Source organism: Phyllobates terribilis, unplaced genomic scaffold (assembly GCF_046119375.1).
Source record: "Phyllobates terribilis strain yellow unplaced genomic scaffold, ASM4611937v1 Scaffold_1__5_contigs__length_1240528914, whole genome shotgun sequence".
NCBI classification, from domain to species: Eukaryota; Metazoa; Chordata; class Amphibia; order Anura; family Dendrobatidae; genus Phyllobates; species Phyllobates terribilis.
This window is the reverse complement of record NW_027362761.1, coordinates 1,228,646,473-1,228,669,329: the sequence shown is the minus strand read 5'-3', so window position 1 is coordinate 1,228,669,329 and position 22,857 is coordinate 1,228,646,473. Positions and strand designations below refer to the sequence as shown.

The following is a 22,857-nucleotide window of genomic DNA, read 5'->3' as shown; positions in this document are numbered from 1 at the left end:
CAACCCTCATCTCATCTACCCCTGCTCCACAGTGCGGCCCCTCAGGATCCTCCACACAACCCTCATCTCATCTTCCCCTGCTCCATAGTGCAGCCCCTCAGGATCCTCCACACAACCCTCATCTCATCTCCCCCTGCTCCATAGTGCGGCCCCTCAGGTTCCTCCACACAACCCCCATCTCATCTCCCCCTGCTCCACAGTGCGGCCCCTCAGGATCCTCCACACAACCCTCATCTCATCTCCCCCTGCTCCGCAGTGCGGCCCCTCAGGATCCTCCACACAGCCCTCATCTCATCTCCCCCTGCTCCACAGTGGAGCCCCTCAGGATCCTCCACACAACCCTCATCTCATCTCCCCCTGCTCCATAGTGCGGCCCCTCAGGATCCTCCACACAACCCTCATCTCATCTCCCCCTGCTCCATAGTGCGGCCCCTCAGGATCCTCCACACAACCCTCATCTCATCTCCCCCTGCTCCGCAGTGCGGCCCCTCAGGATCCTCCACACAACCCTCATCTCATATCCCCCTGCTCCATAGTGCGGCCCCTCAGTCCTCTCAGGATCCTCCACACAACCCTCATCTTATCTCCCCCTGCTCCATAGTGCAGCACCTCAGGATCCTCCACACAACCCTCATCTCATCTCCCCCTGCTCAATAGTGAGGCCCCTCAGTACTCTCAGGATCCTCCACACAACCCTCATCTTATCTCCCCCTGCTCCATAGTGCGGCCCCTCAGCATCCTCCACACAACCCTCATCTTATCTCCCCCTGCTCCATAGTGCAGCACCTCAGGATCCTCCACACAACCCTCATCTCATCTCCCCCTGCTCCATAGTGCGGCCCCTCAGTCCTCTCAGGATCCTCCACACAACCCTCATCTCATCTCCCCCTGCTCAATAGTGAGGCCCCTCAGTACTCTCAGGATCCTCCACACAACCCTCATCTCATCTCCCCCTGCTCCATAGTGCGGCCCCTCAGGATCCTCCACACAACCCTCATCTCATCTCCCCCTGCTCCATAGTGCGGCCCCTCAGGATCTTCCACACAACCCTCATCTCATCTCCCCCTGCTCCATAGTGCGGCCCCTCAGTCCTCTCAGGATCCTCCACACAACCCTCATCTCATCTCCCCCTGCTCAATAGTGAGGCCCCTCAGTACTCTCAGGATCCTCCACACAACCCTCATCTTATCTCCCCCTGCTCCATAGTGCGGCCCCTCAGCATCCTCCACACAACCCTCATCTTATCTCCCCCTGCTCCATAGTGCAGCACCTCAGGATCCTCCACACAACCCTCATCTCATCTCCCCCTGCTCCATAGTGCGGCCCCTCAGTCCTCTCAGGATCCTCCACACAACCCTCATCTCATCTCCCCCTGCTCAATAGTGAGGCCCCTCAGTACTCTCAGGATCCTCCACACAACCCTCATCTCATCTCCCCCTGCTCCATAGTGCGGCCCCTCAGGATCCTCCACACAACCCTCATCTCATCTCCCCCTGCTCCATAGTGCGGCCCCTCAGGATCCTCCACACAACCCTCATCTCATCTCCCCCTGCTCCATAGTGCGGCCCCTCAGGATCCTCCACACAGCCCTCATCTCATCTCCCCCTGCTCCATAGTGCGGCCCCTCAGGATCCTCCACACAACCCTCATCTCATCTCCCCCTGCTCCATAGTGCGGCCCCTCAGGATCCTCCACACAACCCTCATCTCATCTCCAGCAGTCGCAGTACAGCGCTGCTTCCTGGTGTCAGGTCTGCACTTGAGGCCCCGCCCCTTCCTGTGACGTCACCGCTCTGTGGAGCAGCAGCAGCTCCAGGCTACACACAAGCGAGTGAGAAGCCGCAGTGTCCGGTGCAGTCCAGGTCAGCTCTCAGCCCTATATCAGGGGTGCGATTTGGGATATACAATGTGGGACACTGTGTCTGTAAGCACAGACAGCCATCGGCCTCCCCTGCTCCCACCTGCCAACACTTCTCTGTCTGTCCTCGCCTGCTCCAGGTTTTCGTGGTCCCCGGGCGACAGAGACTCACTGACAATTTTAACACATTCAAGATGTGGAGATACCGCAGAGAAATATATATAAATATATATATAATACAATGTCAATGATTTCACTGCTTAGATTACATGAGTGATATCTATAGTAAATTCTACAACATCTCACAAACCTAAGAATCCTCACAGCGCACAGTGCAGACCGTACAGTATAGTCCTCCATACAGTATAATGGCCCCACATAGTCCTCCATACAGAATAATGGCTCCACAAAGTCCTCCATACAGTATAATGTGTCCACATAGTCCTCCATACAGAATAATGGCTCCACAAAGTCCTCCATACAGTATAATGGGCTCCACATAGTCCTCCATACAGTATAATGGCCCCACATAGTCCTCCATACAGTATAATGGGCTCCACATAGTCCTCCATACAGTATAATGGCCCCACATAGTCCTCCATACAATACAATGGCCCCACACAGTCCTCCATACAGTATAATGGCCCCACATAGTCCTCCATACAGTATAATGGCCCCATATAATGCTCCATAGAGTATAATGGCCCCACATAGTCCCCCATACAGTATAATGGCCCCACATAGCCCTCCATACAGTATAATGGCCCCACATAGTCCTCCATACAGTATAATGGTCCCACATAGTCCTCCATACAGTATAATGGCCCCATATAATGCTCCATAGAGTATAATGGCCCCACATAGTCCTCCATACAGTATAATGGGCCCCATATAGTCCTCCATACAGTATAATGGCCCCACATAGTCCTCCATACAGAATAATGGCTCCACAAAGTCCTCCATACAGTATAATGGGCTCCACATAGTCCTCCATACAGAATAATGGGCCCCACATAGTCCTCCATACAGTATAATGGGCCCCACATAGTCCTCCATACAGTATAATGGGCCCCACATAGTCCTCCATACAGTATAATGGGCTCCACATAGTCCTCCATACAGAATAATGGGCCCCACATAGTCCTCCATACAGTATAATGGGCTCCACATAGTCCTCCATACAGAATAATGGGCCCCACATAGTCCTCCATACAGTATAATGGGCCCCACATAGTCCTCCATACAGTATAATGGCCCCCACATAGCCCTCCATACAGTATAATGGCTCCACATAGTCCTCCATACAGTATAATGGCCCCCACATAGTCCTCCATACAGTATAATGGGCTCCGCATAGTCCTCCATACAGTATAATGGCCCCACATAGCCCTCCATACAGTATAATTGGCTCCACAAAGTCCTCCATACAGTATAATGGGCTCCACATAGTCCTCCATACAGAATAATGGGCTCCACATAGTCCTCCATACAGAATAATGGCCCCACATAGTCCTCCATACAGAATAATGGCCCCACATAGTCCTCCATACAGTATAATGGCCCCACATAGTCCTCCATACAGAATAATGGCCCCACATAGTCCTCCATACAGAATAATGGCCCCACATAGTCCTCCATACAGAATAATGGCTCCACAAAGTCCTCCATACAGAATAATGGCCCTACATAGTCCTCCATACAGTATAATGGCCCCACATAGTCCTCCATACAGTATAATGACCCCTATATAATGTTCCATACAGAATAGTGGACCCCATATAATGCTCCATACAGTATTATAAGCCCGATATAATGCTCCATAAAGAATAATGGACCCCATATAATGCTCCATACAGAATAATGGGCCACACATAGTCCTCAATACAGAACACTGGGCCCCATATAATACTCCATAAAGAATAATGGACCCCATATAATGCTTCTTACAGAATAATGTGCCCCATATAATGCTCCATACAGAATAATGGGTCCCATATAATGCTCCATACAGAATAATGGACCCCATATATTGCTCCATACAGAATAATGGGCCCCATATAATGCTCCATACTGAATAATGGGCCCCATATAATGTTCCATACAGAATAATGGGTCCCATATAATGCTCCATACAGAATAATGGACCCCATATATTGCTCCATACAGAATAATGGACCCAATATAATGCTCCATACAGAATGATGGACCCCATATAATGCTCCATACAGTATAATGGGTTCCATATATTTCTCTATACGGAATAATGGGACCTTTATAATGCTCGATACAGTATAATGGGCCTCATATATTGCTCCATACAGTATAATGGGCCTCATATATTGCTCCATACAGAATAATGGGCCCCATATAATGCTCCATACAGAATAATGGACCCCATATAATGCTCCATACAGAATAATGGACCTCATATAATGCTCCATACAGAATAATGGGCCCCATATAATGCTCCATACAGAATAATGGACCCCATATAATGCTCCATACAGAATAATGGGCCCCACATAGTCCTCCATACAGAATACTAGTACCCATATAATGCTCCATACATAATAATGGGCCCCATATATTGCTCCATAGAGAATAATGGACCCATATAATGCTCAATATAGAATATTGGACTCCATATAATGCTCCGTACAGAATACTGGACCCCATATAATGCTCCATACAGAATAATGGACCCCATATAATGTTCCATACAGAATAATAGGCCCCATATATTGCTCCATACAGAATAATGGACCCAGATAATGCTCCATACAGAATAATGGGCCCCATATAATGCTCCATACAGATTAATGGGCCCCATATATTGCTCCATACAGAATAATGGACCCCATATATTGCTCTATACAGAATAATGGACCCTATATAATGCTCCATACAGAATAATGGACCCCATATAATGCTCCATACAGAATAATGGACCCCATATAATGCTCCATACAGAATAATGAACCCCATATAATGCTCCATACAGAATAATGGGCCCCATATATTGCTCCATACAGAATAATGGACCCATATAATGCTTCATACAGAATAACGAACCCCATATAATGCTTCATATAGAATAACAGGCCCCATATATTGCTCCATATAGAATAATGGGCCCCATATAATGTTCCATACAGAATAATGGACCCCATATAATGCTCCATACAGAATAATGGACCCCATATAATGCTCCATACAGAATAATGGGCTACATATAATGCTCCATACAGAATAATGGGCCACATATAATGCTCCATACAGAATAATGGGCCCAATATAATTCTCCATACAGAATAATGGACCCCATATAATGCTCCATACAGAATAATGGGCCCCATATAATGCTCCATGCAGAATAATGGACCCCATATAATGATCCATACAGAATAATGGACCCCATATAATGTTCCATACAGAATAATGGACCCCATATAATGCTCCATACAGAATAATGAGCCCCATATATTGCTCCATACAGTATAATGGATCCCATATATTGCTCCATACAGAATACTGGACCCCTTATACAGTGGGGAAAAAAATATTTGGTTGGCCACCAATTGTGCAAGTTCTCCCGCTTAAAAAGATGAGCGAGGCCTGTAATTGACATCATAGGTAGACCTCAACTGTGAGAGACAAAATGAGAAAGCAAATCCTGAAAATCACATTGTCTGATTTGGAAAGAAATTTTTTGCAAATTTTGGTGGAAAATAAGTTATTGGTCACGTATAAACAAGCAAGATTTCTGGCTCTCACAGACCTGAACTTCTTCTTTTAGAGGCTCCTCTATCCTCCACTCATTACCTGTAGTACTGGCTCCTCTGTCCTCCACTCATTACCTGTAGTACTGGCACCTGTTTGAACTTGTTATCAGTATAAAAGACACCTGCAACCTCAAACAGTCACACTCCAAACTCCACTATGATGAAGACCAAAGAGCTGTCGAAGGACACCAGAAACAAAATTGTAGCCCTGCACCAGGCTGGGAAGACTGAATCTGCAATAGGCAAGCAGCTTGGTGTGAAGAAATCAACTGTGGGAGCAATAATTAGAAAATGGAAGACATACAAGACCACTGATAATCTCCCTCGATCTGGGGCTCCACACAAGATCTCACCCCATGGGGTCAAAATGATCTCAAGAATGGTGAGCAAAAATCCCAGAACCACATGGGGGGACCTAGTGAATCACTTGCAGAGAGCTGGGACCAACGTTACACAGGCTACCATCAGTAGCACACTACGCCGCCAGGGACTCAGATCCTGCAGTGTCAGACATGTCCCCCTGCTTAAGCCATTACATGTCCAGGTTCATCTGAAGTTTGCTAGAGAGCATTTGGATGATCCAGAAGAGTATTGGGAGAATGTCATATGGTCAGATGAAACCAAAGAAGAACTGTTTGGTAGAAACACAACTCGTCGTTTGGAGGAGAAAGAATGCTGAGTTGCATCCAAAGAACACCCATACCTACTGTGAAGCATGGGGGTGGCCACATCATGCTTTGGGGCTGTTTCTCTGCCAGGGGACCAGTACGACTGATCCGTGTACATGAAAGAATGAATGGGGCCATGTATCGTGAGATTTTAAGTGCAAACCTCCTTCCTTCAGCAAGGGTATTGAAGCTGAAACGTGGCTGGGTCTTTCAGCATGACAATGATCCCAAGCACACTGCCAGGGCAACGAAGGAGTGGCTTCATAAGAAGCATTTCAAGGGCCTGGAGTTGCCTAGCCAGTCTCCAGATCTAAACCCTATAGAAAACCTTTGGAGGGAGTTGAAAGTCCTTGTTGCCCAGCCACAGCCCCAAAATATCGCTGCTCTAGAGGAGATCTGCATGGAGGAATGGGCCAACAGACCAGCAACAGTGTGTGCTGATGTGGAAACCTATAAGCAAAGTTTTAGGAGAAGCTCAAGAGGCTTCACACGTTTGCCAGTTTTGATCAAATCAGGGAGTCGATCAATGGGAGACAAGAGAACACACAAGCAATTCTGTGTCCCAGACTCGTCTGAGTCTCCGATGCCTGGTCACATATTTTTATTACAAAGAGATAAGGAAAAAACGGGGATGTCTTTACAGGCTTTACCTAAAAAGGAATGTTTAAGTTTGGGAAAAACATGGTCGTAAATCATGGAAACTGTTAAATTCCTAGAAAACTGGTTCTACCCAGCTTCCTATGCCTTCTGTAACAAAGAAACATAATACAAAGACATCTCTATATTAGATACAATGCCTTGTGTTATCACTTTTATGAATAACACTTATAAAGCTAATATTAAAATACGAAATTATCAAAGATATGTGAATTGTCTAAATAATAAAGCAAAGTATAAATATTTACCATTACAATTCCTCCATTTTTATTATTTACAGACAATTTATCCATCAGCTACTTCCCCATGCCATGGGAGCCTGGAGGGGACAGAGCTCGTTCACTGACGGACATCTTGTTTGTAAATCTTGTCACATATCTTTATTGGAGGAGCACTATGATATTTTGCAGATGTTAGAACTGATGGTCTATGATGTCTGATCTTACGCATCTCTTTACATAGTGTCGTCATAACAAATATACCAGTTCTAGCAGTTACATACACTAGTAATACCAACTTTTATGTAATGAAAAGGTAAATGCATATACTCGTATTCCCTATCCCCATTTCCACTATATTAGGTCTACCATTCGGTTGGATTGTCTGCAGCTAGTTTCTTTATAGGGAATGTTTAGGGACAGCATTTATATTTAGATCACCATTGGGAAGTCTGAAGGTAGCAGGCGTAAGGCGTGCTAAGGTGCAGGTTCCCTCTGCACCCGGGAGAAGCCATTTATAGGACTGGTGACCACATACTAGATATATATCCTTGGGCAATATGCAGGGTATGATGTCAGTGAGTCTCCCAAGACAACGTATATAAGTCAGAAGTCCTTACATCAGAGGTTTCTAACGGGCAGAATCAAACGTCTCTTTGTGGAAACAGCTATAGTTGAAAGCCTCATATGGGGTTGGGGGCACTGCGAGATATGGCATAGTATCAGAGGATATTGGGCTATGGGTGAATATCCAGCAATTCTTAGTAATGTCTTTAGAAACTATGTCTCACAGCAGGACTTGGTGATACTTATCAGTTTGTTGTTCCAGTCCTCTCCTCCTTTAGTTCCTCATTGAGAGTTAGGGAAACGGATGCAATTGCCATTAACATGGTCCAAAGGGGCAGGGTCATCATCTTTGCTGTCGGGGATCAGAACCTTTCTCCTTTGGCTGGCGTAATGGGCAAGTGTCATTGCCTTGGAGGTTGACAGAAATAGCAGTGTTCAGTACTTAAAATGGCTCACTGTATCTGGGCTCAGTGGTCTCCTCATATGTCTCTTGACCACGACCCAGTCTCCTGGTACCAGTGTGTGTGCCGCTTATACAGTTGGGGTCTGGGATAGAGGAAAGAACACAGTTATGAGTAACAGTCAGATATTTGTGCAACTCCAAGACATATTCAGTGAAAGAACTGTAGGAGGCTACAGCTGCTACGGGAAATACAACCCTGTCTTCGAAACACCACTAAAAAGTATTTCATCGGGGACAGCTTCTCTCTACTCCTTGGGGTGGTCCACACTGAATACAATGCAATGGGCCATCAATCTACCCAGGACCAGTGTGTTTCCTCCATGCGCTTCTGGATTTTTATCTTCAGAGTACCATTAAGGTGTTCCACCTTCCCACTACTTTGTACGTGATAGGGAACATGGAAAGTCTGTTCTATCCCCAGAGTGGCCATGATCTGTTTCATCAGTTCTCCAGTGAAGCGTGTCTCTCTGTCATTCTATATGTTTAGTGTACACCATATCTACAAACCATCTCACTCATCAAAATTTTGTTTTGAACTTTGGTCATGGCCCAAGCTTTAGGCAACCAAGGGAAGAGATCAATGCGTACCAGGACGTATTCATAAGTACCCACCTTAGGTAGCTGGATGTAGTCCTCCTGCAGTCTCTGAAACGGGTAATCTGGGTTTGGCGTGTATTTTGTAGGACTCGAATAGGTCTACCGGGGTTATGTTTCGCACAAACTAGACACACTTTGTAGCCGCATTCGGGAACCCTGGGGTGCACCCGTTTTGTAGCACCACTGCACACATAGCAGCTTTTGTGTTGTGCACCGGGGGAATGTGCTAAGGCAGCCATCATGGGGAACAGGCGGTGTTTACCTTCCATACCCCCGACTCTGACCGTACAGCACCCCCTTTGGCTTATGCGTTCTGTTCGTGTGGGGGAGCCTGGGTCTGGAAGACCTGCAGCAGTTCAACGGCCACTGGGGCCAGTGCGGTGACAGTCTCCTCTGTGCAAAGGTCTTCCCGCACTTTCGGTCACTGAGTCCCCTAGCGGGCCGTGTCTGCTATATCCAGTATTTCAGTCAGAGGTAGTCGTACTGCTTCCTTAGCCACCTGGTCAGCCAGGGCATTCCCTTCTGCAAGGGGAGTTTGTTCCGTGTATGCCGATAGCTGCCCTTTGGGGAAGGGTGAGTGCTGTGAGTAGCTGCTCTACCGCCTCATAGGTTTGCCAGCAGAGGTCAAAAAATTACGGCTCTGCCAAATGGCGCCAAAGTCATGTGCGACCCTTTAAAACATATCTTGAGTCCGAAAATACATAGATCTCTTTACCTTTTCCCAGATTGCAGGCTGCAGCAAGCGCCTTCAGCTCAGTCTCTGGTGTAGAGCCGCTGGAGGAGAGTGGATCATGTATCACTGCCTTACCATTGTGGACTACTGCATACCCGGTGATGAACCGTCCTTGATCTCTGTCCCGAGCTCTGGAACCATCTACAAAATACTCAGCAGAGGGTTTAGTGAGAGGACATCAGTGATATCTAACAAGCCCTATGTGTCTTCATCCATCAGTGCCTGACAGTCATGTTCATGTGTCAGTGTCACACTGAGCTTCTTCATCTGATAGTTTACAGCAGTGTTTCCCAAACTCCAGTCCTCACGGACCCCACAGGTCATGTTTTCAGGATTTCCTTAGTATTGCACAGGTGATGGAAGTATCATCAAGGCATCAGGAATTCTCTCACCTGTGCAATACTATGGAAATCCTGAAAACATGACCTGTGGGGTCCGTGAGGACTGGAGTTTGGGAAACACTGGTTTACAGGGACAGTCCATCCCTCTATCCCACCGTGATATTCTCCTCCCTTTTCTAAATCCACTGGTAATAACGTAGCTGGATTTAGAACATTACAGCATTTGATAGTTATATGGGGGAAAATTAAATGAGGAGATTATAAGGACAATAGGACCTCCTATCTGGAGCTCTCAGGCATTATCATATATCATCGCATTCTCCACAGTACTTATAGGGTGCTACTTTATACAGGGGGATGGACACCTGGTTTAAGGTTTACTGTCGCCAGGGAATGAGTAGTTCTCCCAAATCAAGTTTGGAACATACCCACAGCTGGCTGGGTATGTTCTGGAACCAAGTATTTAGGGAATGGGGTTCAGAGTGTGTGCTGTCCCGGGCTGTAGGAAGTGTCAGGGACAAGAGACTACACAGGATGCCTTCATCTAAGGAGGTAATCATCTTGGGGCCATTTTGAGCAAATTCTATGCAGGCTCCAATTTGCTGCAACACTTCTGTCCCTAACAAATCAAAATATACATCAGGGGAAACTAAAACCTGAGTCACAATTAAAATTGACTCATGCAAATTCAGTCAGAGGGGCTGAGACATTTGTAATTTAGTAGTTGATCCCTCTAACCCTTCACAAGTGACATATTAGGGGGACAGTATACCTTCTGATCTGTATTCTTGCTTTAATACTGTACTGGCTGATCCAGTATCTATCATGAAGGTAACAGTCTGTCCCTCCTCAGAGAAATGGGGACAGTGAGTGTCCTGAGGGGTGCCAGCGGGGCACAGGGAGACATCTGGATTGCCAGTTTCCTATAGGGGGTTCAGGATAGTAGCTGTTGATCTTGTAGGACATTTGGCCGTAAAAAGTCCTTTTTGTTATTCTTTCTTTCCCACACCAACATGTACTTTTCTGCAGTCTCTATCTCTTGATGATTGCTCCCCCTCTCCACCTCCCTCTTTCCTTTCTTTGACATGCTTTCTAGTTTAGCACCCAGGGCTGAATCATTCAGATCCTTCAGATCAACCTATTGCGCCACTCCTGGCGACTATTGCGTGCTGCGGTATGGACTATATATCTAAGACCATTCATGAATCACTGCAGCAATAGTAAGGGATCACTGTAAAATGACTGAGACTAGATCATCCCATGTGGCCCAATATGCCTCCTCAACTCCATGAAGAAGCATTATGAATGTTAGGGGGTCCAGGAGCTGGGTACAAAGAGCGATGAGCTCACTGGGGGACCAGGGCCATTATTCTATTGGCTATACCTATGGTGGATCATGTACCAGCAGGTTATTCTCTATCCTAGGAGGTAGAAAGTGTACATGACTCATGGTTCTCATGGGGGCAGAGGCACCTTGGACATCCATGGACATGGGGACCCACAGGACACAGTAGGGGATTCTGACACAGTATCTGCAATTCCTGCATAAGGCGGGTGTGTCACAAAAGATGCAAGTTTTACATCAAGTACAGAAACTACAGGGGTCTCTGTGTTTTCAAACTATCATAGATTACATACTCAGTTCTATGTCTATTTTCTTTCCTCTGATTTATGTTCACTCATTGAGAGATGCTTTGAATACTTCTAACCAAATCCTAGCCAGCTCAAGTCTGCTCCTATCTATCTTCCAGTAATCCTTCCTGATTGCAAATACACTTCTCCCATTCCTTCTTAGTCTTTTCACTATATCACATGCATGGACAAAGGTGGTACCTCTCAGATTGCTTACTTCCTTTCAGTTGCCAGTCCTCATGACTGCAACTTTAATGCCCGCAGTTAACCAAAGAACTGAATGGGCCCATAGAGTCTTAACCGCAGAAGACTCTACTCTTCTCCCAGCTTCCTCAGCTCGCAAGAGAAGGAATTCAACTCCCAGAACCAAAATGTTCTCGAAAAAGAAGAATTTTAGGAAATATCACATCAAGTAACCAGCCCTATGTACCCATACAATTTTGATACATAACCAAACAAATAACAATCCAAAAAATATACTACTAATAGTTATTGCAATTACTTCCACTAGTCAACATAACATGTCATGGGAGAATAAGTTATTTTTCTACAAAACCTTTGTCCACCTCTGATTCAGACAGATTTACATCTAGGACAAAAAGAGGAGGGGTTACCTAGATCAGAGAAAAATGTAAGGTTTTAAGTACTATGAACAAGGAGTTCCCTTCAACATCCTGCAGGAGGCACAGCTTGACAAAGAAATCTGTGTTAAGTCTCCCCTCTCTGGATATACTGGCTATAGAGACTACAACTCCTATTATACTTTTTCTCTCTTGAGTTCTAACAGCACGGACACCGAGGATGGTGGTTCACATAAAACAGAGCACAGGTACTGAGTAGTGTTGAGCGAACATGCTCGACACTGCTCGGTACTCGCCCGAGCATCACGCTACTCGGGATGTTCGGCGAGCACCGAGCATTTCCGGGTTACTCGGGCGGGAGCTCGGGTCTCCGCCCTGCATGTTTGGCGCTCTTTACAGAGCCAATGAACATGTAGGGATTGCCAGCCAGTCACTGTAATGCCGCAGCCATGTTGTTTGTGGGCTTTACAGTGATTGGCTGGCCGCACAGCGTCACCTCGAGTATTTAAAACCGGGCGCCGCCATCTTGGACACAGTCGCTCCGGATCAGACAGTGTGAGGACAGCGCTGCTGAGCTAGGGAGAGATATATCCTGCGAAATAGTTAGTGTAGGGTCTGTAAAGGCTGCCAGATCAAACAAACAGTCCTTCTCAGGACTAATATCCATCCCAGGTATATCAGGCAGGCAGGCTGTATAGGAGACGCAGTGGTTACACCAGCAAACGCTGCGTTACAGTCCTGTGTGCTGCTCCTGTTGCTGAAATTGCTGGACTTAGCTCCAGGTCCCGGGGGCCAGGAAAAATCCTTTTTTTTAATCTAAATCCTTTTTTTTTTTCCTCCTTCACAATGTACAAATACCCATCTTATTAACCTTTTGGTGCCCCCCCCCCCCAAAAAAAAAAAGTGTGCCTCTGATTTTTCAGACACAAATATATCTGTTGAAAATAGTCTGGTGTAGGCCAGAGAAATAGAAGTGTGGTTTTGCAGTTCTATGGGCCATTTTTTATCTAAAAAAAACAGTTTGAGTGTGTCGCTCACTGTTCAGCCGCAAATATATATATATTTTAAAAAGCCTGGTATACACCAGTAAATTATTACTGTGGTTTTGATGTTCCACGGTAAAACATCTCTATTATCCTGTTTTTGGCATTTTTTGCTGTATAAAAATAATAATAGTGTCTCCCTGATTTTTCAGACATAAATATATCTGTTGAAAATAGTCTGGTGTAGGCCAGAGAGACAGAAGTGTGCTTTTGCTGTTCCACGGTAAAAAATCTCTATTATCCTGCTTTTTGCATTTTTAGCTGTAAAAAAAAAAAAAAAAAATAGTGTCTCCCTGATTTTTCAGACACAAATATATCTGTTGAAAATAGTCTGGTGTAGGCCCGAGAAATACAAGTGTGGTTTTGCAGTTCCACGGTACAAACCTCTGTATTATCCACTTTTGGGCCATTTGTATCTAAAAAAAACAGTTTGAGTGTGTCGCTCACTGTTCAGCCGCAAATATATATATATTTTAAAAAGCCTGGTATACACCAGTAAATTATAACTGTGGTTTTGCTGTTCCACGGTAAAAAATCTCTATTATTCAGGTTTTGGTAGTTTTTTCCGTAAAGAAAAACAGTAGTGTCTCCTGACTGTTGTGACACAAAAATATATCTGTTGAAAATAGTCTTGTGTAGGCCCGACATCCCAGTGTGGTTTCGCAGTTCCACGGGTCAAATCGCTGTACTATCCAGTTTTGGGCCTTTGGTATCTAAAAAAAAAGCAGTTTGAGTGTGTCGCTCACTGTTCAGCCGCAAATATCTCTATTTAAAAAAGTGTGGTATACCCCAGTAAACAATAACTGTGGTTTTCCTCTTCCACGGTTCTAATCTACTCTTTATTACCCTTTTTCCATTGATAGTGCAAGTGTAAGCTATTTTACTTCATTTACAAAGGGCAAGGCGCGTGGCCAGGGATGTGGAAGTGGACGTTCTGGTGATGGTTCGTGCAGAGGACGGGGCCGTGGCCAAGGTGAAAATGTGCCACAACCAACAGCCACATCTTCTCGCTCCCACTTCTTGACCGAATTACTAGGGAAGCACAGAACAACACCAGTATTGAGAACTGATCAGTGTGAACAGGTTATTAATTGGATAGCAGACAATACTTCCAGTTACCTGGGCACCACCACCTCCGGTCTGTCTTCCACACGGTCAACTCTTAGTAGCCGTGAGTCTCGACCGCATACTCCTCCTCACCCTGATGCTCCTTCCTCCCACCATGCCGAGTGTCGTCAGACAGCAAGTGATCCCACACTTGGACACTCTGAAGAGCTGTTCACTGGTCCATTTCCATATTTGGGCCCCTCGCCTGATACGCTTGAAGTGGTGGAAGAGGAGATCCCATGTTGCGATGCCCAAATATTTGAACAGCCACGGCCACAGGAAGTCGACGTTGGCAATCTGTCACAAGAGGTGGACTATGACGAGACACAATTGCCAGGAAGTGAGGAGGAGGATCGTGGTGCGCAAGTGGAAGAGGAGGAGGTGGTGGATGATCTAGTAACTGACCCAACGTGGAAGGAGGACATGCAGAGTGAGGCCAGCAGCACACAGGGGGAGGGAGGCAGAGTACCCCAACAGGCAGGAAGAAGCAGTATGGTGGCCGCAGACAGAAGGCAGGCAACCGTTCCCCGTAACACCAACACGAGGGACGTTGCCAGTACAAGCGGTAGGTCTTCCAGAGTCTGGAATTTTTTTAAAGACTCTGCTGATTACCCCAAAAAGGCCATATGTTCCACCTGCCATGCCAGCATCAGCAAGGGTGACAAAACTACCAGCCTGACCACCACCAGCATGATCAGGCACATGGCAGCAAAGCACCCGACTTTGTGGGGCGAAACCCAGGGTCCACGACCAGTGTCAGCGGGTGTCACCACTGCTTCTTCCACTGTTGTGCGTGCAATAGAACCCCCTGTTGTGTGTGCAAGGCAATCCCCTGTCCATACTGCATGTAAAGATGCCCCCTCCTCTCAGTTTTCACTTGTTATGGCAGTTTCTCAAGAAACAGCATCAACGTCCACGTCCACGTCCCACCGCAGCGTTCAATTGTCCATATCCCAGACATTTGAACGAAAGCGGAAATTCGCAGCTAACGCCCCACAGGCCACAGTCCTAAATTCGCACATTTCACGACTGCTTGCATTGGAAATGCTGCCTTTTAGGCTGGTGGAGACGGAATCTTTCCGTAATCTTATGGCGGTGGCCGTCCCTCGGTACTCGGTCCCCAGCCGACACTATTTTGCCCGGTGTGCCATCCCCGCACTACACAAGCACGTGTCCCAAAGCATCTGCCGTGCCCTCAACAACGCAGTTACTGGGAGAGTCCACCTGACAACGGACACGTGGACAAGTGCTTGTGGCCAGGGACGGTACATCTCTCTGACGGCACACTGGGTAAACATAGTGGAAGCCGGGACCCAGTTGGACCTTGGGACGGAACACATCCTCCCCACACCGAGGATTGCGGGCCCTATGTCAGTCAGAGTTGCCCCCACAGTGTACAGCTCCTGCGCATCCTCCTCCTCCTCCTCCTCCTCCTCATGTTCAGCCTCCATCTCAGATATCACCACATCAGTTACAAGCTGGAAGCATTGCAGTACTGCCTCCGCCAAGCGGCAACAGGCTGTGCTGAAACTCATAAGCTTAGGTGATAAACCTCACACTGCTTGTGAGTTGTGGACAGCTGTGAAAGAGCAGGCAGATCTGTGGCTGAGACCGCTGAACCTACATCCCGGCATGGTCGTGTGTGACAATGGCCGTAACCTGGTGGCGGCTCTGAGGCGAGGTGAGATCACACACGTACCATGCCTGGCTCATATGCTTAACCTCGTGGTTCAGCGGTTTCTTAAATCGTACCCCGAGTTGCCAGATCTGCTCGTGAAAGTACGCCGCCTGTCAGCTCATTTTCGCAAGTCGGCTACAGCTTCCGCCGCCCTTGCTGTGTTGCAGCAGCGTTTGCAGCTTCCGGCACACCGACTGGTGTGTGATGTCCCCACACGTTGGAACTCTACCCTCCACATGTTGCAAAGGATTTGTGAGCAGAAGAGAGCAGTTGTGGAGTACCAGCTGCAACAAGGCCGTCGATATTCAGGTCAGACTCCACACATAAGACCTCAGGAGTGGACCTGGATGTCTGACATATGTACCATCCTGACAAACTTTGAGGAGGCCACCAAGATGGTGAGTGGCGATGACGCCATCATTAGTGTCAGCATCCCACTTGTCTGTCTTTTGCAACGCTCTCTGCAGAGAATTAAAGAGGAGGCATTGCAGCCAGTGTATGATGAGATGGATCAAGAAGCCGTAGCGGGCGATTACACACAGCCCAGCCTCATCTCATCCCAACGTGCATTGGGGGACAATGAGGGAGAGGAGGAGGAGGAGGAAGAACAGGAGCTGCTATCATGCGTTGTAGACGGTAGTACCTGTACAAGTGTCATACCGTCGGTTCAGCGTGGGTGGCCTGAGGACAGGGGGGAGGAGGAAGAGGAGGAGGAGGAGGAGAGCATGGTCAGTCGTCATCTTGGTGAGGACACGGAAATCTTGCCCGTTACCAGTCTGGCACGCATGGCTGACTTTATGTTACACTGCCTTAACCGTGACCCTCGCGTTGTCAAAATGTTGGGTGACAGTCATTACTGGTTGGTGACACTTGTAGACCCCCGCTACAAGGAGAACTTTCACTCTCTTATTCCTGAGGTGGAGAGGTCTACAAAAATGGGGCAATACCAGAAGGCCCTTGCTGCAGAACTCTTAAAAAAAATTCCCATCTGAACACGCTAGCGGCAGAGGTCACAGTTCGTTGCCCAACCAAGGCGTACAGGCGAGAGAGATGCAACTCCAATCCAGCAGAGGCAGGGGAACACTGTCAATGTTCTGGGACAGTTTTCTGACACCCCCCCAGCTTACAGGCCCTGAGGCGCGGGGTACTCTCACAAGGAGTGGAAAGTTTCAAAAGATGGTGAGGGAGTACCTTGCCAATCGTACCAGCGTCCTCCGTGATTCCTCTGTGTCTTTTAATTATTGGGTATCCAAGCTGGACACTTGGAATGAACTCGCTCTGTACGCCTTGGAGGTCCTGGCCTGCCCTGCCGCTAGCGTGTTATCGGAGCGTGTTTTTAGTGCCGCTGGGGGAATTATGATAAGCGCACTCGCCTGTCAACTGACAATGCTGACAAGCTGACCCTTATCAAAATGAACAAGGGCTGGATTGGGCCAGACTTCTCATCACCACCAAATGACAGCAGAGTAACATAAAGTCAAATCCACTGTGTTATTTCGGGAGGTGTATTCACATGCACGGCTTCACACCCACACATGGGTATACGCTTCCTCGTTTCGGCTGTTTAATCATCTTCTCCTTATCCTCAGCCTCCACCACCACTATACCATCAGGGTGCCAGCATTGCAAGTTCCTCCGTCCTAATTTTTGGCAGCTTTTGCTGGGAAAGCATAAGAAAATACTATGGGAGACCCACTCCCCAATAATGGGACTTATGTTTGTAATATGCTGTACTGCATGGCTCTTGTAAGGGGCATTGCAAGTTGCTCCGTCCTAATTTTTGGCAGCTTTTGCTTGCAAGGCATAAGCAAATACTATGGGACACCCACTCCCCAATAATGGGACTTATGTTTGTAATATGCTGTACTGCATGTGACGCACCCCCTGGGCCGTGTGTACACGTGTGTGGGATACCCGGTGCCGGGTGTCTGGGGTCTGTAGTCTCCGTGGCGGTGACCCGTTCCCGTGGCTCAGGCTGGTCAAACCAGTGGCAGTCTTTCTTAGGTTTTGAGGTTAATTGTCCGACTGCGCCACCCGTGGATTGCGGTCAGGGAGTACCACCGCTGCGAGGCAGACCGCTGAGGCTGGTGTTGTGTGCGCAGCATAGAATGGGATAACTCCCCTCGGGAGGAGTATAGCCTCAGGGCAGTGAGTGTGGATGATGGGGTTGATGGTGCACGAGCGCAGCAGGAACGACTCAGAGTCTTTGCAGTGCAGTTCAGGGTCTTTACTGATGATTATAAGGTAGACCCTCCTGGGAGTACTGGCTAGCATAAGAGGCCTGGTCAGTCTGTGAGCAAGCAGGAGTTCCCCTGGCCAGGTGGAGTTGTAGGCCTCCCCGTCTGTCTGCACTCTTCCTGTCTACCTTGCTGTAAGCGGGTAGAAGTAGCCCACGTCCCTGAGTGTACCGTGTAGTGCTCACCCGTATGGCTGGTGACTTGGGGCCTTCTGTTAGCCTCCGCTCCACGACGGCGGTGCTGGTCCCTAGCTTGTGACTGAGCCTCCGGGCTTCTATGGCCAGAGGACCTGAAATCCCCTGCCGGCTGGTTTCTGCTGCTGGATATATAAGTCCTCACAGCTTCGGACTCCTGTGTCCGGTTCCTATTGTCTTCTACCAGGACGAGCTCTGCTCAGCTTCCAGCCCCTGGTCTTTAGCTCCTAGCTCCTACAGAGCTCCTTGCTGTTACTTTCCCTTGCTCTCACTCTGACTCTGACTTTTCTCTGACTCACTCAACCCCGCCCCAGATCCAGTTTATAAGGGCAGAATTCTCCCCTCCCAGGACTGGGGCAGGAGGATGTTGCATGTTTAAGGGATCCTGACCAGAAAACCTCCCACTTGCTCTCCGACGTAATATCTCTATTACTGTGGTGACCAGACCCCTGGGGTGCCACACATGGCTCTTGTAAGGGGCATTGCAGTTCCTCATAATTTTTGGAAAGCCTTCTATTCACTGCTTAGGCCAACAGTGCACGGGAGACCCAGTTGCTATAAATCGAAAAAAAGGTTTAGTTAACGCCCTCTGACCTCCATGTCATTTCCAAGGGGCATTGGAGTGGCTCGAAATTTTTGGTAGGCATTGCACTCACTGTATGCCCTATAACTGTGCAGCCGAACCGCTCCTTTTGTTACAGAAACATATCCTACAAGACATATCTGGTTGACTGGCCTGATATTGATGTGAATGGTCCCTGTTCCTCCTGCTCTTTCTCCTTTGCCACCACCTCATCCATCATTTATCACCTGAAGCTTTGTTTTAACGGGAGTCATAGAACTGGGATAGTAGCAGGAAAACATCCAGCAATCCTCGGAGGAGGTAGGATATGCGCCAAAACGCGGACCACCTCAGGCCTAGCCGCTACTACATACATGCGCTTGCATTCCAAGAAAACAAAGCAGATGCTAACTTCTATCATCATCATCATGCTCCTCACTTAGGCACTCTCAACTCCCCTGATGGAGAAGCCAGGGTTCACTGGAGGAGTCTGGTTCTCTGGTGGGCTCGTCCAATGCTGCCTTAAAGCAGGCCAGGCTAAGAAAAGTGTGGGGAAAGGTGACAGGAGAAATCAGGGCGGCTGGGGACCGAGCGTGGACACCCGGCTTCCGAGCGGCTGGGGACAGAGTATGGATACCTTGCTGCCGAAGCGGCCATGAGGTAGTGGCCAGCTTCGGCCTCCTCCAAACTAAAAGGCCCCATTTCAAGTGAAAGCTAGCAGTATGGTATTGCAGCCTGCGGGTGGGTGGGTGGTTGGCTGCATATTTTCGCTTGCATTGCAAGGAATGGGGGAGGTACAATTGAACACTGCCCTGGGACAAGGACTTGCACGGGGATAGTTGCAAGTCTGCATCTTCTGATGCGGCAAGGATCACTTCTGATGGGCACACTTTTAGACAGTGACCTGGGGGTCAGAGATGCTTCCAGGGGTCTTCCCCATGCTGATCCCTTGTCTTTTCAGCACTGTATGCATGTGTCACACAGCACATGGCCAGATAAGGTTGTAAAATGTTAAAATGACATTTCCCGGTGATCGCATTTGTCACGGTTGAAAGCAATACAAAAGTGCAAAAACGCATGAAAAATGGTACTTGTGAACATAGCCCAAGGTGTGGAGGAGTATTTTTGTTTTTGGTTATTTATTTTACCTTATACACAAGTTTTTACCCTGGATAGGAAATTCCTTAACATATTTCACAGGAAAACCGTTTCAGTTTCGTTTTTGAACTTTTTATTGTGAGCCCGCAAAAGTGGCTTAATACCTCTGACCACGTTGTTGACAGCAGTGACCTGGGGGTCAAAAATGCTTCCAGGGGCGATCCCCATGCTGCCCCCATGTCTATTGAGCACTGTCACTATCGTTTTGGACACTTTTTAGGCTTTCTACAGACTGCCGGGGGTGCTGCCGCAAAAATGCTCGGGTCTCTCATAGACTAACATTGGGCTCGTTGCTCGGGTCGAGCACCCGAGTATCACGGTAAGCTCGGCCCGAGCTTCGAGCACCCGAGCATTTTAGTGATCGCTCAACACTATCAGTCGTCATCTTGGTGAGGACACGGAAGTCTTGCCCGTTACCAGTCTGGCACCCATGGCTGACTTTATGTTACGCTGCCTTAACCGTGACCCTCGCATTGTCAAAATGTTGGGTGACAGTCATTACTGGTTGATGACACTTTTAGACCCCCTCTACAAGGAGAACTTTCACTCTCTTATTCCTGAGTTGGAGAGGTCTACAAAAATGGGGCAGTACCAGAAGGCCCTTGCTGCAGAACTATTAAAAAAATTCCCATCTGAACACGGTAGCGGCAGAGGTCACAGTTCGCTGCCCAACTAAGGCATACAGGCGAGAGAGACGCAGCTCCAATCCAGCAGAGGCAGGGGAACACAATGTTCTAGGACAGTTTTCTGAGACCTGCCCAGCTTACAGGCCGTGAGGCGCAGGGTACTCTCACAAGGAGTGGAAAGTTTCAAAAGATGGTGAGGGAGTACCAGCGTCCTCCGTGATTCCTCTGTGCCTTTTAATTATTGGGTATCCAAGCTGGACACTTGGAATGAACTCACTCTGTATGCCTTGGAGGTCCTGGCCTGCCCTGCCGCTAGCGTGTTATCGGAGCGTGTTTTTAGTGCCGCTGGGGGAATTATAACTGATAAGCGCACTCGCCTGTCAACTGACAATGCTGACAAGGTGACCCTTGTCAAAATGAACAAGGGCTGGATTGGACCAGACTTCTCATCACCACCAAATGACAGCAGAGTAACATAAAGTCAAATCCACTGTGTTATTTCGGGAGGTGTATTCCCATGCATCGCTTCACACCCACACATGGGTATACGCTTCCTCATTTCGGCTGTTTTTTGCTCTTCTCCTTATCCTCAGCCTCCATGACCACTATACCACCAGGGTGACCGTGGTCCTTGTTGCCAGCATTGCAAGTTCCTCTGTCCTAATTTTTGGCAGCTTTTGCTTGGAAGTCATAGGCAAAGACTATGGGAGACCCACTCCCCAATAATGGGAATAATGTTTTTAATATGCTGTACTGCATGGCTCTTGTAAGGGACATTGCAAGTTCCCCCTTCCTAATTTTTGGCAGCTTTTGCTTGGAAGGCATAGGCAAAGACTATGGGAGACCCACTCCCCAATAATGGGAATAATGTTTTTAATATGCTGTACTGCATGGCTCTTGTAAGGGGCATTAAAATCGTCTTGTTAAGCTACTGTGACCTCCACGTCTCTTCCAAGGGTCGTTAATATTGTCTTTTTATTCCACTGCGACCTCCACCACTCTTCCAAGGGGCATTAAAACCGTCTTGTTAAGCTACTGTGACGTCCACATCTCTTCCACGGGGCATTGATATTGTCTTTTTATTCCACTGTAACCTCCACCACTCTTCCAAGGAGCATTAAAACTGTCTTGTTAAACCACTCTGAACTCCACATCTCTTCCAAGGGGCATTAAAACCATCTTGTTAAGCTACTGTGACCTCCACATCTCTTCCAAGGGGCATTAAAACTGTCTTGTTAAACCACTCTGAACTCCACGTCTCTTCTAAGGGGCATTAAAACCGTCTTGTTAAACCACTCTGATCTCCACAGCTCTTCCAAGGGGCATTGACATGTTGTTTTTAATTACCTCTAACCTCCACGACTCTTGCAACGGGCATTGCATTTCCTCCTAATTTTTGTCAGCTTTTGCTTTTCAATGCATAGGCGAACACTAAGGGAGACCCACTCCCCAATAATGGGTAGAAGGTTTTTAATACGCTGTAATCCACGTCTGTTTCAAGGGGCATTGCAGTGCCTAATAATTTTTGGAAAGCCTTCCATTCCCTGCTTAGGCCCACAGTGTACAGGAGACCCAGTTGCTATAAATGGAAAAAACGGTTTAGTTAAGGCCCTCTGACCTCCATGTCACTTCCAAGGGGCATTGGAGTGCCTCGAAATTTTTGGTAGGCATTGCATTCACTGTATGCCTTATAACTGTGTATCTGAACCGCTCCTTTTGGTACAGAAACATATCCTACAAGACATGTGTGGTTGGTTGGCCTGATATTGATGTGAATGGTCCCTGTTCCTCCTGCTCTTTCTCCTTTGCCACCACCTCATCCATCATTCATCACCTGAAGCTTTGTTTTAACGGGAGTCATAGAACTGGGATAGTAGCAGGAAAACATCCAGCAATCCTCGGAGGAGGTAGGATATGCTCCAAAACGCTGACCACCTCAGGCCTAGCTGCTACTACATACATGCGCTTGCATTCCAAGGAACAGAAAGCTAAGGAGGTGGATGGCCTCATGATCATGAATAATTTACTCGTTGTGTAGGAGGCCGACCACTGCTGCTGTCTACCTTCTGAACTTTGTGTTGAAGCCTGATTGACCCAGGACCCGCAATCCTCTATGTCTGGAGGACGTGTTGCATCCCAGTGTCCAACTGTGTCCT

The 22,857-nt window shown here is 47.6% G+C and overlaps 1 protein-coding gene across 3 annotated transcripts in view; it reads left to right on the top strand.

The window, feature by feature from the left end:
• Positions 1-1,756: 1,756 nt before the first annotated feature.
• The window catches only part of LOC141164556 (uncharacterized), a 101,389-nt gene continuing 80,288 nt past the window's right edge, over positions 1,757-22,857 (top strand). For 2 of the 3 annotated variants that reach the window (XM_073649959.1, XM_073649953.1), the window contains exon 1: positions 1,769-1,861. The gene's annotated coding sequence lies outside the window, so the exon portion shown is untranslated. Of the gene's footprint in view, positions 1,862-22,857 lie in introns of all 3 variants that reach the window. The other variant, XM_073649945.1, reaches the window with a different exon arrangement.